This window comes from Lathyrus oleraceus, chromosome 5 (assembly GCF_024323335.1).
Source record: "Lathyrus oleraceus cultivar Zhongwan6 chromosome 5, CAAS_Psat_ZW6_1.0, whole genome shotgun sequence".
Taxonomy (NCBI): domain Eukaryota; kingdom Viridiplantae; phylum Streptophyta; class Magnoliopsida; order Fabales; family Fabaceae; genus Lathyrus; species Lathyrus oleraceus.
The window spans coordinates 527,976,391-527,991,170 of NC_066583.1; positions in this window are offsets into that span (position 1 = coordinate 527,976,391).

Consider the following 14,780-nt stretch of genomic DNA (forward strand, 5'->3'; position numbering starts at 1 on the left):
ACACACTTCAAAGAAATAGAGCACTGGAAGAATACATGTTCAGAATTTTCCTCTACCCCACGATCAAGTAAGCAAGGAGATGCATGTTGGGTAATAATACCACGATAAATAAGACTAACCTTTGTTGGAAGTCAGTTTTAGATGTGTCACCCAGTGAATGATGAAATCCTTAGAGGAATCAATTTATTTAAAATTAAATCTTAAAGAGGTAATAAGTCCACAATCACATCTAAAATAAGAAAATGACAAGTGGCATGGAGGAAATGATAATCTTATGTTTTAAACTCAAACTCCATGTATTTGTTATGTTTTCCCATAAAAAGTTATTAGCCAACAAGGAACAAGAATCTATAACTAACTACTTCTACCACGTGAAGAAGCATCTTATTAATTGTTATTCATCTTCATTTGCACCCTACTTTGATTATTACATACTTCCAATAATCTTTCACACCCAGGCCTTTTACTGCCAATAAAAATCAAAAAGGTGATACTAGATCACCTTACCTTAAACATATCTTTAAAAAAACATCATTTGTTTCCTATTAACCAAGATTGACGTTGAATTCGGTCTCAAACACTTCATTTGTGATTAAAATTTATCTTTTGTATCATCGATTCCAGGTACACCCATTCCACTTCTTTTTATCTTTTGTATGATTCAAATATGTTTCTCATCTATTATTGTTGAGATTTATACATTAAATTTATTTGTTGCGTGTTTCTTAAAGTTTTATTTGTGGTTCTTTTATGCTATAGTGAAGCATGAGTGACACTTTATTTGTCGAGTTATATTGAATTATCTTATTAAATGTCGAGTCGAGGAAATAAGGTGTTACATAGTTGGTATCAGAGTCTAATCGGTCTATTCGGCCAGGTTTTGTGACGTTATTTGTTACCTTGTATCTGATGAGTGTATGAACATTGTCGATACAATGTTTCTTCTAATGGTCGTTTACTGTTGTGCATAGAAATGTCTGGAAGAAATTATCGTGCAATAGTTAATGCTTTTGAGGATATGGCTTATGTGATGGGTCAAGTGAATCAGGCGCTACAGAATCAAAATGTGATGGCAGACGAGTTCAGAGGGCTGGGAAAGTTCTAGAGGAACAATTCGCCAACTTTTAAGGAGAGGTACGATCCAGAAGGTGCCCAGGTTTGATTGCAAGATATTGAGAAAATATTCAGGGTGATGGCTTGTTCAAATGCGTAAAAGGTCTTATTTGGTACTCATATGCTGGCTGAGGAAGCATAATATTGGTGGGACAATGCTAGTCAGAGGCTTGAAGTTACAGGTACTAAGATCACTTTGGAGAATTTTAAGACTGAGTTCCTTGAGAAGTATTTTCCTATTGATGTTCGTAGTAAGAAAGAGATTGAGCTCCTTGGTCTGAAATAAGGAAACATGATTGTTGTTGACTATGCTACAAAGTTTAAGGAGTTGTCTAGGTTCTGTCGCATTACAATGAGGTAGGAGCTGAGGGTTCAAAGTGTATCAAGTTTTAGAGTGACTTGAGTCCTGAGATTAAGCAATTCATCAGGTACTAGGAGATCCTCATATTTTTGTGCTGGTTAAAAAGTATAGGATATACGATGAAGATAGTCGTGTTAGACCTGCTCATTATAAGAGTGTTAGTAAGAAGAATAGTGGAATTCAAAACTGTGGAAAACCTTATAGGGCTTCAGCTGATAAAGGGAAGTGGAAGAATTCAGGTTGGAAAGGTACATGTGGAGGAGGAAGTTTTGTTCCTCTAAAATGTTTCAAGTGTGAGAAAACAGGTCATCATGCAGTTGAGTGCATAGGTGTAGACACAATATGTTTCAAGTGCAACAAGCCAAAACATCGTGCTGCTGAATACAAGAGTGGGGTTGTGACTTATTTCAACTATGGTGAACCGGGTCACATTAGTAACCAATTCCCAAAGCCAAGGAAAGATTAGCCTGGAGGGAAAGTTTTTGCTTCGAGTGGAATGGAGACTATTAAATCTGATAACTTGATTAAAGGTACGTAATCCATTCGTATATATCTCTTGATTGTGCTAAGAACTTGAATCTAGAAATATCTTATTTGGTTGGGAGTATGGTCGTTGATACCCCAACTAATGGTTCGGTGACTACTTAGTTGATTTCTTGAAATTGTTAATTTATGCTAATTACTTTGGTATTGACTTAGTTTTCTTATCATTAAGTCAACTTGGAATTACCCTGGGAATGAACTAGTTGGAGTTCAACCACGTTCATATCAACTATTTTGACAAGTCTGTGATGTTTCCAGAGTTTGAAGAAGGTGGAGACATGATGTTTATGTATGCTAAGCAAGTGGATGAGTCCTTGAAGGATGACGCTCTAGTGTTTATGATGTTCACTTCGTTGAAAGTGCAAAGTAAAGTGATTGGTGATCTACCGGTGGTGTGTGATTTTCCATAAGTGTTCCTAGATGATACTAATGATTTGCCACCAGAACGCGAGGTTGAGTTTGCGGTATACTTAATACCTGGTAATAGTCTTGTGTTGATGGCCCTTATATAATGTTTGTGTCAGAGATGAATGACCTGAAGAAATAGTTAGGGGATCTGCTTGAAAAGAAGTTTGTCTGGCCTAGTGTTTCTTCGTGGGGAGCACCAATGTTGTTAGTCAAGAAGAAAGATGGTAGCACGAGTTTGTGTGTTGGATATCAATAATTGAATATGGTTACTATAAATAACAAGCATCCTCTTCCTAAAATTGATGACCTTATGGATCAGTTGTTAGGTGCTTGTGTTTTAAGCAAGATCGATTTGCGATCAGGTTATCATCAGATTCGTGTGAGTCCGAAAGATATTGCAAATACCGCGTTTAGAACTCAATATGGTCACTATGAGTATTCATTGATTCCGTTCGGTGTGTCTAGTACATCGTAAGTATTTATGGAGTATATGAATAGGATCTTCCATCCTTACTTAGACCAGTTTGTGATTGTGTTCATCAATAACATTTTGGTGTATTTTGAGACAGATGAAGAGCATGCATAACATATGAGAATGATCAGGTTATGGCTTGTGCTTTGAGACAACTGAAGGTTTATGAGAGGGATTATCCTATCCATAATTTAGAGTTGGCAGTTGTGGTGTTTGTGCTTAAAGTTTGGAGACATTTTCTATTTGGTTATAGATTTGAAGTGTTCAACGATCATAAGAGTTTGAAGTATTTATTCGATCAAAAGGAAATGAATATGAGGCAGAGGAGATGACTTGAATTTCTGAAGGATTATGGTTTTGGTTTGAGTTGCCATCCTGGTAAAGCTAATGTTGTAGCAGATGCTTTGAGTATGAAATATTTGCATATGTCGGCATTGATGGTTCAAGAATTGGATTTGATTGAATAGTTTCGAGATCTTTGTTTGGTGTGCGAGATGACTCATAACAATGTGAAGTTGGGTATGATGAAGCTGACTAGTGGAATTCCTGAAGAGATATGAGAAGGCCAGAAAGTCGACTTGGGATTGATTGACTGGTTTGTCTTGATCAATCAAGGTAAATAGGTAGACTTCAGAATTGATGAGAACGAGGTTATGAGGTCCGCAATAGAGTTTGTGTGCCAGATATGCCAGAGCTTAAGAAGAGTGTTCTTGAGGAAGGTCATAGAATTTGTTTGAGTATTCATCCTGGTGCTACTAAGATGTACCAAGATATTAAGAAGATGTTTTGGTGGCCAAGTATGAAAAAGGATGTTGATGAGTTTGTTTATTCTTGTTTGACTTGTCAGAAGTCGAAGATTGGGCATCATAAGCCGTCAGGTTTGATGCAACCGCTGAGTATTCCTGAGTGGAAGAGGGATAACATTTCTATGGTTTTTGTGACAAGTTTGCCAAAGACTTCTAAAGGAAGTGATACAATTTTGGTTTTGGTGGATAGGCTGACTAAATTGACTCATTTCATTTCGATTAAGATCAGTTAATCGTTGCAGAAGTTAGCTGAAGTGTATATCGAGAGGACTTTTAGTTTGCATGGTATTCCTTCGAGTATTGTTTTAGATAGAGATATGAGGTTCACTTCGAGGTTTCGTGAGAGTTTGCAGGAAGCCTTGGGAACCAGGCTGCAATTGAGTCATGCTTATCATATGTAGATGGACGGTCATACATAGAGGATCATCTAATCTTTGGAGGATTTGCTGAGAGTTTGCATGTTAGAGAAATGAGGTAATTGGGATACTTACTTGTCGTTGATCGAGTTTACCTACAACAATAGTTTTTATTTGAGTATTAGAATGGAATCGTTTGAGGCTTTGTATGGAAGGAGGTGTATGACACCTTTGTGTTAGTATGAGTCTGGAGAAAGTATTGTGCTTAGGCCAGAAATCGTTCAGCAGGCGACTAAGAAGATCAAGATGATTCAAGAGAAGATGAAAGCTTTACATAGTAGACAAAAGAGTTATCATGATAAGAGGATGACACGCTTGAATTCCTAGAGGGAGATGATATGTTCTAGAGAGTCACTCTGGTGATTGGTGTTGGTTGAGCTATGAAGTCTCGAAAGCTCACGCTGTATTTTATTGGAACTTACTAGACTTTGAAGAGAGTATGAGATGTGGCCTACAGAGTTGTGTTACCACCATCTCTTTCAAATATTCATAAGGTCTTTCACATATCTCAACTAAGGAAATACATTCCTGATTCGTCTCATGTAATCCAATTGGATGATGTGCAAGTTAGGGAGAACTTGACTATTGAGGCATCAACCTGGCGGATTGAGGATCGAGAAGTTAAAAACTTGAGAGTAAAGAGATTGTTTGGGGTAGACCTGCTTGAGGGAGTGTAACATGGAAGATGGAGAGTCGGATGAGAGAGTCTTATTCAGAGTTGTTTCTTTCAGGTAATTTTCGAGTGCGAAAATATTGTAAGTGGGGAGAGTTGTAACACCCTATTTTTTTTGTATTAATTAATTATGTTATTTTGATTAAATTTGTGATGTGTTGGTGAATCACTTGATTGTATGTGTTTGGGGGTAGATGATCTAAGACGAGAGAACACACCCTTTAGATATAAAATGATATTTTTATTTAATTTTAATTAATTTAATTATTTAATTTGAGAAAATAGAGTGTGGTATAGAAATTAGAATTTTAGTAAAGTTTTGGGGCATGGGAGTAATTGGCGAGAGATGGGAGTATCAGGAGTAATATTGGAAACAAATAATTAGGTTTTATTTGTTTTATTTAAATCGAGAAAGTGAGAGGAAAATAGATTTTGGGAATCAGTACGTGGAATTTTGGAAAGGGTTATACCAAGGGTTTGGAAGATAGAAAACTACAGGGAGACACCATAGCCAAAATCTTAAGAGATTCTACAATTCTAAGGTAAGGGGGAGAACCATTCATGTGTAGGTATTTAGGCATAGAGGCTAGAGAGGGTTGCTTACCCTCCTCCTTTGAGGTTTTTCCTTTTCACCATTGTTGAATGGTTTGGAGCTTGAGATGAGTTTTTATAAAAATATTCCATGATTTATGTGTTTGTGTTAATTTTGTATTATGAGTTGCATGCCAAATTCGTGTAAAATAATTTGATCAATTCTGAAATTTGTTATTCTTATTGGTTGTGTTGAAAGTGTTGAAGATGATGATGAGTTTTAATCAAATCGATGTAATATGTTTAATTTGTGTCTATTTGAGTGTTTTTAATAATATACTAACATGTATGATTGAATTTCGTGTGTTTGGGATCGATTGTGGTCAAAATTAGAGCTTTGATAGGGCTCCAATGGTGAAAATCACGCACTTTGACGTTGTTATTTCTTGGCTCTCACGCTCAACGTGGTCGAGTCCCTGCTTAGCGAAATTTCATTCAGCACAATGAGGTAACACTCAGCGAGATGCCTATTTTCGTTTTTTAATTTTTCTGCGAATCACGCTTAGCAAGCAAAAGTTGTGATCAACGAAACTGGCAGTGCATAACAGCGTTGTTTTCAAGTAATTTTGTGACAATGTGATGTTTTGATGATTAATTGATATTGTCACATACCGTTTGAGATTATTTGATTTTGTTTGATGTGAATCAATGCATTTTATTGAATTGATAATTATTATACATGAAATGGTTGAGTTTGTGTTGAGTTGTCAATTGATTGATAATGAGCATTGTTGAGTTTCATTGTGAGTGGCCATAAAAGAGTAACAATTGAGATGTGGTGAGTCTGATTCAGAGAGGGGATTGTGACAAATATTGATAAAGTTGAGTTGTGAGTCCGGTTTAGAGAGGGGACGGTGACGAACATTAATAGAGTTAGGTTGCATTACATGCATTCATGAGTTGTTGAGTTGTCCGGTTCATATAGGGGACCTTGGGGAGGCCCGGTTCAAAGAGGGGGCCGCAGCGGAATAAAAATCAGTAATAACCCTCTGATCATCCAAAAACTTGGTACCACATGTAGACATAGTTGAGGAGTCAAACATTGCATACAATTTGCACTAAGTATGAGTTAATTGTTTATATGAGTTTATGTGGGTGAGTAATTAAATTATATGAGTTGATTGGGTTGTTTTGTATGAGTTTATCCTATCAATGTTGTTTTGGTAGATGATATGAGTTGTGAGACTGATAACATGTTGTGTATTTATCCTTGTTGTTTATGCACACTATCTATACATGAATGTCTTCTCATTCCTTTTTGTTTGTTGTTGCGTTTGTACTCCTCTGGGGTACAAACGATCTGGTACAAGAGTAGATGTTTGATGCTAGAGGATGGTGTTGTGCCTCTTTAGCTATTTATCGTTCGGGTTTTAGTGGAGTCACTCTTACATGTAACACTAGGGAAGAGGTTGTTCTATGTTTTCTTTTGTTGCATGTCTTATTTTTTTTAGGATTGTTGAACCACTTTCTCACCTATTGTTGTTGAGAATTATACGTTAAATTTATTGATTTTCTATAACTTCTTTTTGAAAGTTTTATTTGTGGTTCTTTATTCTATGGTGAAGCATGAGTGACACTCTATTTTTTGAGTTATATTGAATTATTTTATTAAATATCGACTCGGAGAAATATGATGTTACACTCGATGCATGGAATGAGCCCAGGAATGATAATTCGCTCCATTGAATTTGAACAAAACGCTAATCAATGATGGTCATTCACTTAGATGAACGGAGAAGGGACTAAAACGATCTAGTTGAGGTTCAATAACATTTTGATTGCGAGGAGAAACCATGAATTGCAGAAACTATACACTCTCAGATCGAGAGATTCATGATACCATATTGAAAGATTGAAAATCCATGGAGTTTAAAACTTGAAAGAGAGAGAAAAAGAAGAAGATGCAATCTATATATTGTTCAACTTAATTAGCACAATGTGGTTACAATGTTTATATATTCAGCATGAGACTACACTTATGGCTATCATGTGCATGCTATCTTATTTCCATCGCATACATCATGCGATCTTCATCTCCTATGCTTTGGTGAGAGTTAGATCATCTTGCATATTGTCATTTAACATTGTCTCATATTATAAAACAATGTAAATATTAATTAATTATCTTTTCAGCTTATAAAATAATAAAATTTAACACTAAATTAACTGAATTTAGTTTCACTATAAAAATACAAAAATAGATTGATAAAACATTGTACGGTTCCAAATAAGAATGTGCAATAAAAAGTTAATTATTAAATCTGCATGAAAACATTTAAAAATAATCCAAAATTAAAATTGAAGGTGGATTGGATTCTCTTTTAAATATATAGATGAATATTTAAAAGTGAAAAAAATATCTATTAATTCTTGTGTAAAATAAATGGAAATCATATCTATTATTCAAATAAAAAGTTATAATATTATCTAAATCTAAATGATGTAAAATAATTTATTTGATCTACAAGAAAATACATACAAATAGTTCAAAATTTAAATATTACTAGAAGTAATTCATATTTATTAGCTGTACTATTTTCTTAGCCCCTAAGTTTGTTAGAGGGTATTTTAGTATTTTATCATATTCTAGTAACCCTAGTTTTAGCTTATAAATAGGGTGACAATCATTGTAACTTTTATCATGTTTTGTAGCCGTCATTCTCTTAATAGAATATTCTCGTTCATCATTTATTCTACCTTTGCACCAACAATTGGTATCTAGAGCTCCGGTTCAGATTCATTGGGAAACACGGGAAACACGAGTGAACGTGAGGTCTTGTGTGTTTGATTTTGATTCTTAGATTCGTGTTGAATCTTGAACAAAATCTGATCAGAATTTTAATTCTGTGGGTTGGGAAACACTGTGTGAGAAATCTGAGTGTACTGTGCAAGGTAGAAAGATGAACGGAAACGGCAACATGAACACCAAACTTCCAGTATTTGACGGTAAAAACTGGAATCGTTGTATGATCCAAATGCGTGTATTGTTCGGTGCTCAAGATGTTCTAGATCTTGTCACTGATGGTTATGTTCCGGTAGCAGCAGATGCGACGGATGAACAGAAAAACGCGCAGAAGGAAGTAAGGAAGAAGGATCAGAAAGCATTGTTCTTCATTCATCAATGTGTTGATGTAAATGTGTTTGAGAAGATTGCAGATTCAACGACAGCAAAGGCTGCGTGGGACACACTGGTTAGATGTTATGGTGGTGACGCATCAGTGAAGAAGGTGAAGCTTCAGTCCTTGAGAAAGCAATATGAGAATCTCAACATGAAGAATAATGAGAAAGTTTCTGAATACATCTCCAGAGTGATTCTGATCACTAATGAGATGAAAGCGTGTGGAGAAACTCTTTCTGAAGAAACAATCATGGAGAAGGTATTGAGATCTCTTACCTCTCAATTTGATTACATTGTGGTAGCAATAGAACATTCCAAAGATCTGAGCACCATGAGAATTGAAGAGCTGCAGAGCAGTCTAGAAGCGCAAGAGTTGCGTTTGACTGAGAGAACTTCTGAAAGGGAAGTAGAGCAGCAGGCTCTGAAAGCAACTTCTGATAGGAGGTATCAGAAGCAGTCAGAAGCCAGGAGAAGATCTGATGGTGGTCAGAAGTCAGAAAGCTCAACCTCTGATAGACAAAAGAATGCTCAGAAGGGAAAAGAGAAGTATAACAAGAAGAAGATCCAATGTTACTGTTGTAAGAAGTTTGGTCACTTTGCTAGAGACTGTTGGTCAAACAAGGAGAGAAAATCAGAAGAAGCAAATATAGCCAGAAGTTCTGATGACGAATCTGTGCTATTGATGGCCTCTGAATCTGATGATATGGATCTGATAGACTGGTGGTATATGGACACTGGCTGTTCAAATCATCTTACTGGAAACAAGAAATGGCTGGTTGACTTTGACTCTAAAAAGAGGACAAAGATCAGATGTGCTGATGACAAATATCTTAATGCAGAAGGTATGGGAAATGTCAGAGTGATTCTGAACAATGGGAAAACAGCATTGATTCAGAACGTGTGGTATGTACCTGGCATCAGAAGCAATCTGATGAGTGTGGGACAATTAATTGAGAAAGGTTTTTCAGTTACCATGAAGGACAATCTTCTGAAGCTGTATGACTGCAATCAGAAGTTGATTATGGAGTCAGAACAGGGAAGGAATAGAACATTCAAGGTGAATATCAGAACTGCAGACTCAGAATGTCTTAGTGCAACAAGTGCTGAGAAGGAGAGTGAGTTGTGGCACAGAAGATTTGGTCATTTGAATTTCAGAAGCTTAAAACATCTGAATTCAAAGAAGTTGGTACATGGAATTCCTGCAATTAAGAAGCCTGAAAAGTCATGCAAAGTTTGCATGGAAGGAAAACAACCACGATTGCCATTTGCGTCAGAAACTGCTCCAAGAGCAAAACATGCCTTGGGAGTTGTACATTCTGATGTGTGTGGTCCATTTCCAGTAGCATCGATTGGAGGAAATAAATACTTTGTGTTATTTGTTGATGAATTCACAAGAATGACATGGGTATCCCTTATTAAGTTTAAACACGAGGTGTTTGATGAATTCAAGAAATTCAGAATGAAGGCTGAGAATCAGAGTGGTCAGAAGTTGAAGATTCTTAGAACTGACGGTGGAGGTGAGTATAACTCCAAAGAGTTCCAGAAGTTCTGTGAGGAGAATGGAATTGAGCATGAGGTTACTGCTCCTTATACCCCTCAACACAATGGTCTTGCTGAAAGAAGAAACCGCACTTTGCTTGATATGGTGAGAAGCATGCTAAAGGAGAAGAAGTTTTCTCAGAAGCTCTGGGGAGAAGCTGTTGCCACTGCAACGTATGTACTCAACCGATGTCCTACGAAGAAGTTGAAGGAAATAGTTCCAATACAGAAGTGGACTGGAGATAAGCAAAGTGTTAGTCATCTGAAGGTGTTTGGTTCTGTTTGCTATAAACATGTTCCAGAAGCCAGAAGACAGAAGCTGGATGATAGAAGCAAAGTGATGATTCTGATAGGGTACCACAGTACAGGTGCATACAAGCTCTATTGTCCAGAAACCAACAAAATTGAATTCAGCAGAGATGTGATTGTGAAGGAATCATAATTTTGGAATTGGGATAAGTCTCAATCTGATTCTGATGTTAGAACTTCTGAAGAAAAGTCAGAGTTAAGAATTTCTGAAGTTGGAGTAAACTCTGACGTTGATTCTGATTCTGATAGTGATTCTGACTCTGGAGAAGACTCAGAAGATGAAGGTGACTCTGATGACCCAGACTCTGATGGTAATCCAGATTTTGGTGGCAATTCAGACTCTGGAAATATGCCAGCCCCTGAAGATGGTCAAAGCTCTGGAGGAAGTCAACCATCTGAAGCTAGAAACTCTGAAGCTCAAGACTCTGAACAAGTTCAGAGACCACAAAGAATCAGAAACATCCCCAGAAGATATGCAGAATTCGACATGTTGCAAGACACTGAAGTAGACTCTGAAGGAGAAGTTATTCAGTGTGCCATGTTAGTAGACTCTGAACCCATAAGTACAGAAGAGGCTCTTAAGCAGAAGCTCTGGCTGAAGGCCATGAAAGAAGAACTTGATGTTATAGAGAGAAACAAGACTTGGAAGCTGACAGAACTTCCAAAAGACAAGAAAGTCATCAGCGTCAGATGGGTTTTCAAGCAGAAGTTAAAGCAAGATGGTTCAATTGGCAAACATAAAGCAAGGTTGGTAGCCAGAGGATTTCTACAGAAACCTGTGCTGGATTACTCTGAAGTGTTTGCACCTGTAGCAAGACATGAAACAATCAGAATGGTGATTGCAATAGCTGCTAACAGGAATTGGCCTCTGATGCATTTAGATGTAAAATCTGCATTTCTGAGTGGTCCATTAGAAGAAGAAGTTTATGTGTCACAACCTCCTGGATTTGTGAAAAAGAATCAGGAAGGGATGGTGTACAGATTATACAAAGCTCTATATGGATTGAAACAAGCGCCCAGAGCTTGAAATCAGAAGATTGATTCATTTTTCAAGAAGCAAGGCTTTCAGAAATGTGAGATGGAGTACGGTGTCTCTGGTATGTTTATATGTTGATGATATACTGCTGACTGGAAGTTCTGAACAGGAGATAGTCAAGTTCAAGAAAGTTCTGATGAATGAATTCGAAATGACTGATCTAGGCAAACTGACATACTTTCTAGGGATGGAGTTCAGATACTCTGAGAAAGGTATTATTTTGCATCAGCTCAAGTATGAATTAGAACTTCTGAAGAGATTTGATCTGACAAATTGTAAGATTGCTGTCACACCTTCTGATACAAATCAGAAACTGGATTCTGACTCTGATGGAAAGGATGTGGACGCTACAACCTTCAAACAGTTGGTTGGTTCTCTGAGGTATTTGTGCAATACCAGACCTGATATTTGCTATTCAGTTGGGATGGTTAGTAGGTTCATGAGTAAACCTAAGTGGTCCCACTATCAAGCTGCTGTCAGGATTCTGAGGTATATCAAGGGAACTCTGGAGTATGGAGTATTATTTCCTTCTGGAAGAAAGGATGAGTCAGAACTTCTGAGTTATTCAGATTCTGATTGGTGTGGAGACAGAGTTGACAGAAGAAGTACGTCTGGGTACTTATTCAAATTTCTGGGAGGTCCCATTTTTGGTGTTCCAAGAAGCAACCTGTTGTGGCGTTGTCTGTAACACCCTTCTACCCAAACGACATATTTAAATAGATTATCAGAGTACAACATGTAGAAGAGTTTACATTTCTTAATAACATAACACTTATCACATCACATTATAAAACATACTATTCATTTTATTAAGATTTCGCAGCGGACAACAGCACAGATATTATCGTTCATCTTAGTCATCATAAACAACTTAAATAGTAATCAATTATCTATCGAATCCCATAACCCCGGTGTCACATGACCAGAGCATTTGACTCGACTCTGTAGAATAACTCTACACTTATTCTTCAAACCTCAACAATAGCTACTCCTCTTTATCTGCACATTGCTCATCATAGATGAACATAAACACATGCAGAAGGGGTGAGAATTACATTATTAAATAATAATATAAAGACAGAAATATAAACATAAATATATTTCACATATGCCAACACAGCTCATCATAATCATCATAATCAACATATTCATGAACATCAACAAAACAACATATCAAATGCAATGCACACACCCATGCATGACTCAACACGACTCGGTATACCCATTTTGTGACCAACACAGGATCACCACTCCCAGATTCATCACCATAGAATCCGAGTTCCCCGCAAGGAACTAAGCCTCTCAACAAGCCCGGAGTCAACAACATCATTGGAACTCAGTCCGTTCATCACTAGGCATCGGCCTTTCATGAATGCATGCACATCAAACATGCATCATAATCAACATAGCAACAACAGCATCATATAGTCATGTCATCATCATCATTAATACATTTTTATCACAGGAGCATATCACATCATGCCACATAATCAAACACAGTATTAGCACACCCTACTAATATCTATACTACTCAAAACAACGGGAATCGATCCCTCGTATGTCATGCATCAGCTAAGTCACCTTGCTCAGCCGAAACAACTAACAACTGCACAACAACAGCCCAGGAAAACCACAAGTCTGCCCATACGCGTATGGCCTATACCCATACGCGTATTGCCCAAATCCATACGCGTAATGCCCATCTCATACGCGTATGTTACGCGTATCACATACCCATACGCGTACCAACAGAGACCAATTTCACGTTCAAAACCTCATCTCTTCCACTCATACGCGTATGACATACCCCATACGCGTACCACATCCAGGGATACGCGTATCACACGCGTATGGCGCGTACCAGCGCCAAAACTCCCTTTCCTAAGCCCTCCCATACGCGTATTGCCTAGTGCCATACGCGTATGACCAGAATCCAGTTTTCCAGATCTGCTATGGGTTTTCTCTGCTACGAACCTGTCCAATTCAACCGTTCACAGTCCCAATTTCACACAAAATCACTCATATCACCTAACACGAATCATACCCTATTTTATCTCACAATTTCTAACACTATTGCATCTAATTCCTACGAATTTCCTTCGGTTAAAATCCCAATTTCGTTCATACAATATTCCATCATTTTCAGCATATTATTGTTTAATAAGGTTCAGACCCCTTACCTCTTTGGATTGAAGGAAGCTCTGAGCAATCTTTGGCCTTTTCCTCTTCCTTCTCTTTCTCTTCAGCGATTCTCCCTTTTCTGACTCTGAGGCAAAATACGTGAAAATGAAAACCTTCAGTTATCTCCTTTGGCCTCTTTTACCCAATTCCACTTTTACCCTTCCACTCTTCATATTCCAATTATATTATTTATTTAATTATTATTAAAATAAATAATATCTATAATAATAATAATAATAATCCAATAATTCAACTTTATTTAATTAAATTAATAAAATACTATTAACTCAATTAAATAATTCTCTTATTTTAATCGGGGTGTTACAACTCTCCCCCACTTTAGAAGTTTTCGTCCTCGAAAACATACCTCAAGCAAATAGAGCCGGATACGACTCCTTCATCTGATCTTCACGCTCCCAAGTCAAGCTCTCACCAGCTGGACCTCCCCAAACAACTCGCACTAGAGCAATCTTCTTACCTCTCAGGGTCTTCTCTTCTCGGTCATCTATCCGAATTGGCAACACCTCAACGGTCAAATTATCCCTCACCTGGATATCATCCAACTGAACAACATGCGAAGGATCCGCAATATACTTTCTTAACTGAGATACATGAAACACATCATGCAGATTAGAAAGCGACGGCGGTAAGGCTATCCGATACGCCACTTCCCCAACCCTCTTCAAAATCTGATACGGACCCACAAACCTCGGAGTAAGCTTCTTAGACTTTAAAGCTCTACCCACACCTGTCGTCGGAGTAACTCTCAAGAACACATGATCTCCCTCTTGGAACTCAAGTGCTTTTCTCCTCTTGTCATGATAACTCTTCTGACGACTCTGAGAAATCTTCATTTTCTCCTGAATCATCTTAACCCTTTCAGTCGTCTGCTGTACAATCTCAGGTCCGAGTACAACACTCTCACCTGATTCATACCAACACAATGGAGTTCTACACCTCCTACCATACAATGCTTCATATGGAGCCATACCGATACCAGCATGAAAACTATTATTATAAGTAAACTCCACCAACGGCAAATAACTATCCCAAGAGCCACTCTGCTCCAACACACAAGCTCTCAACAAATCCTCCAAGGATTGGATAGTTCTTTCAGTCTGACCATCAGTCTGAGGATGATAAGCTGAACTCAACCTCAACTTAGTCCCCAACGCTTTCTGCAAACTTTCCCAAAATCTAGAAGTAAATCTGGG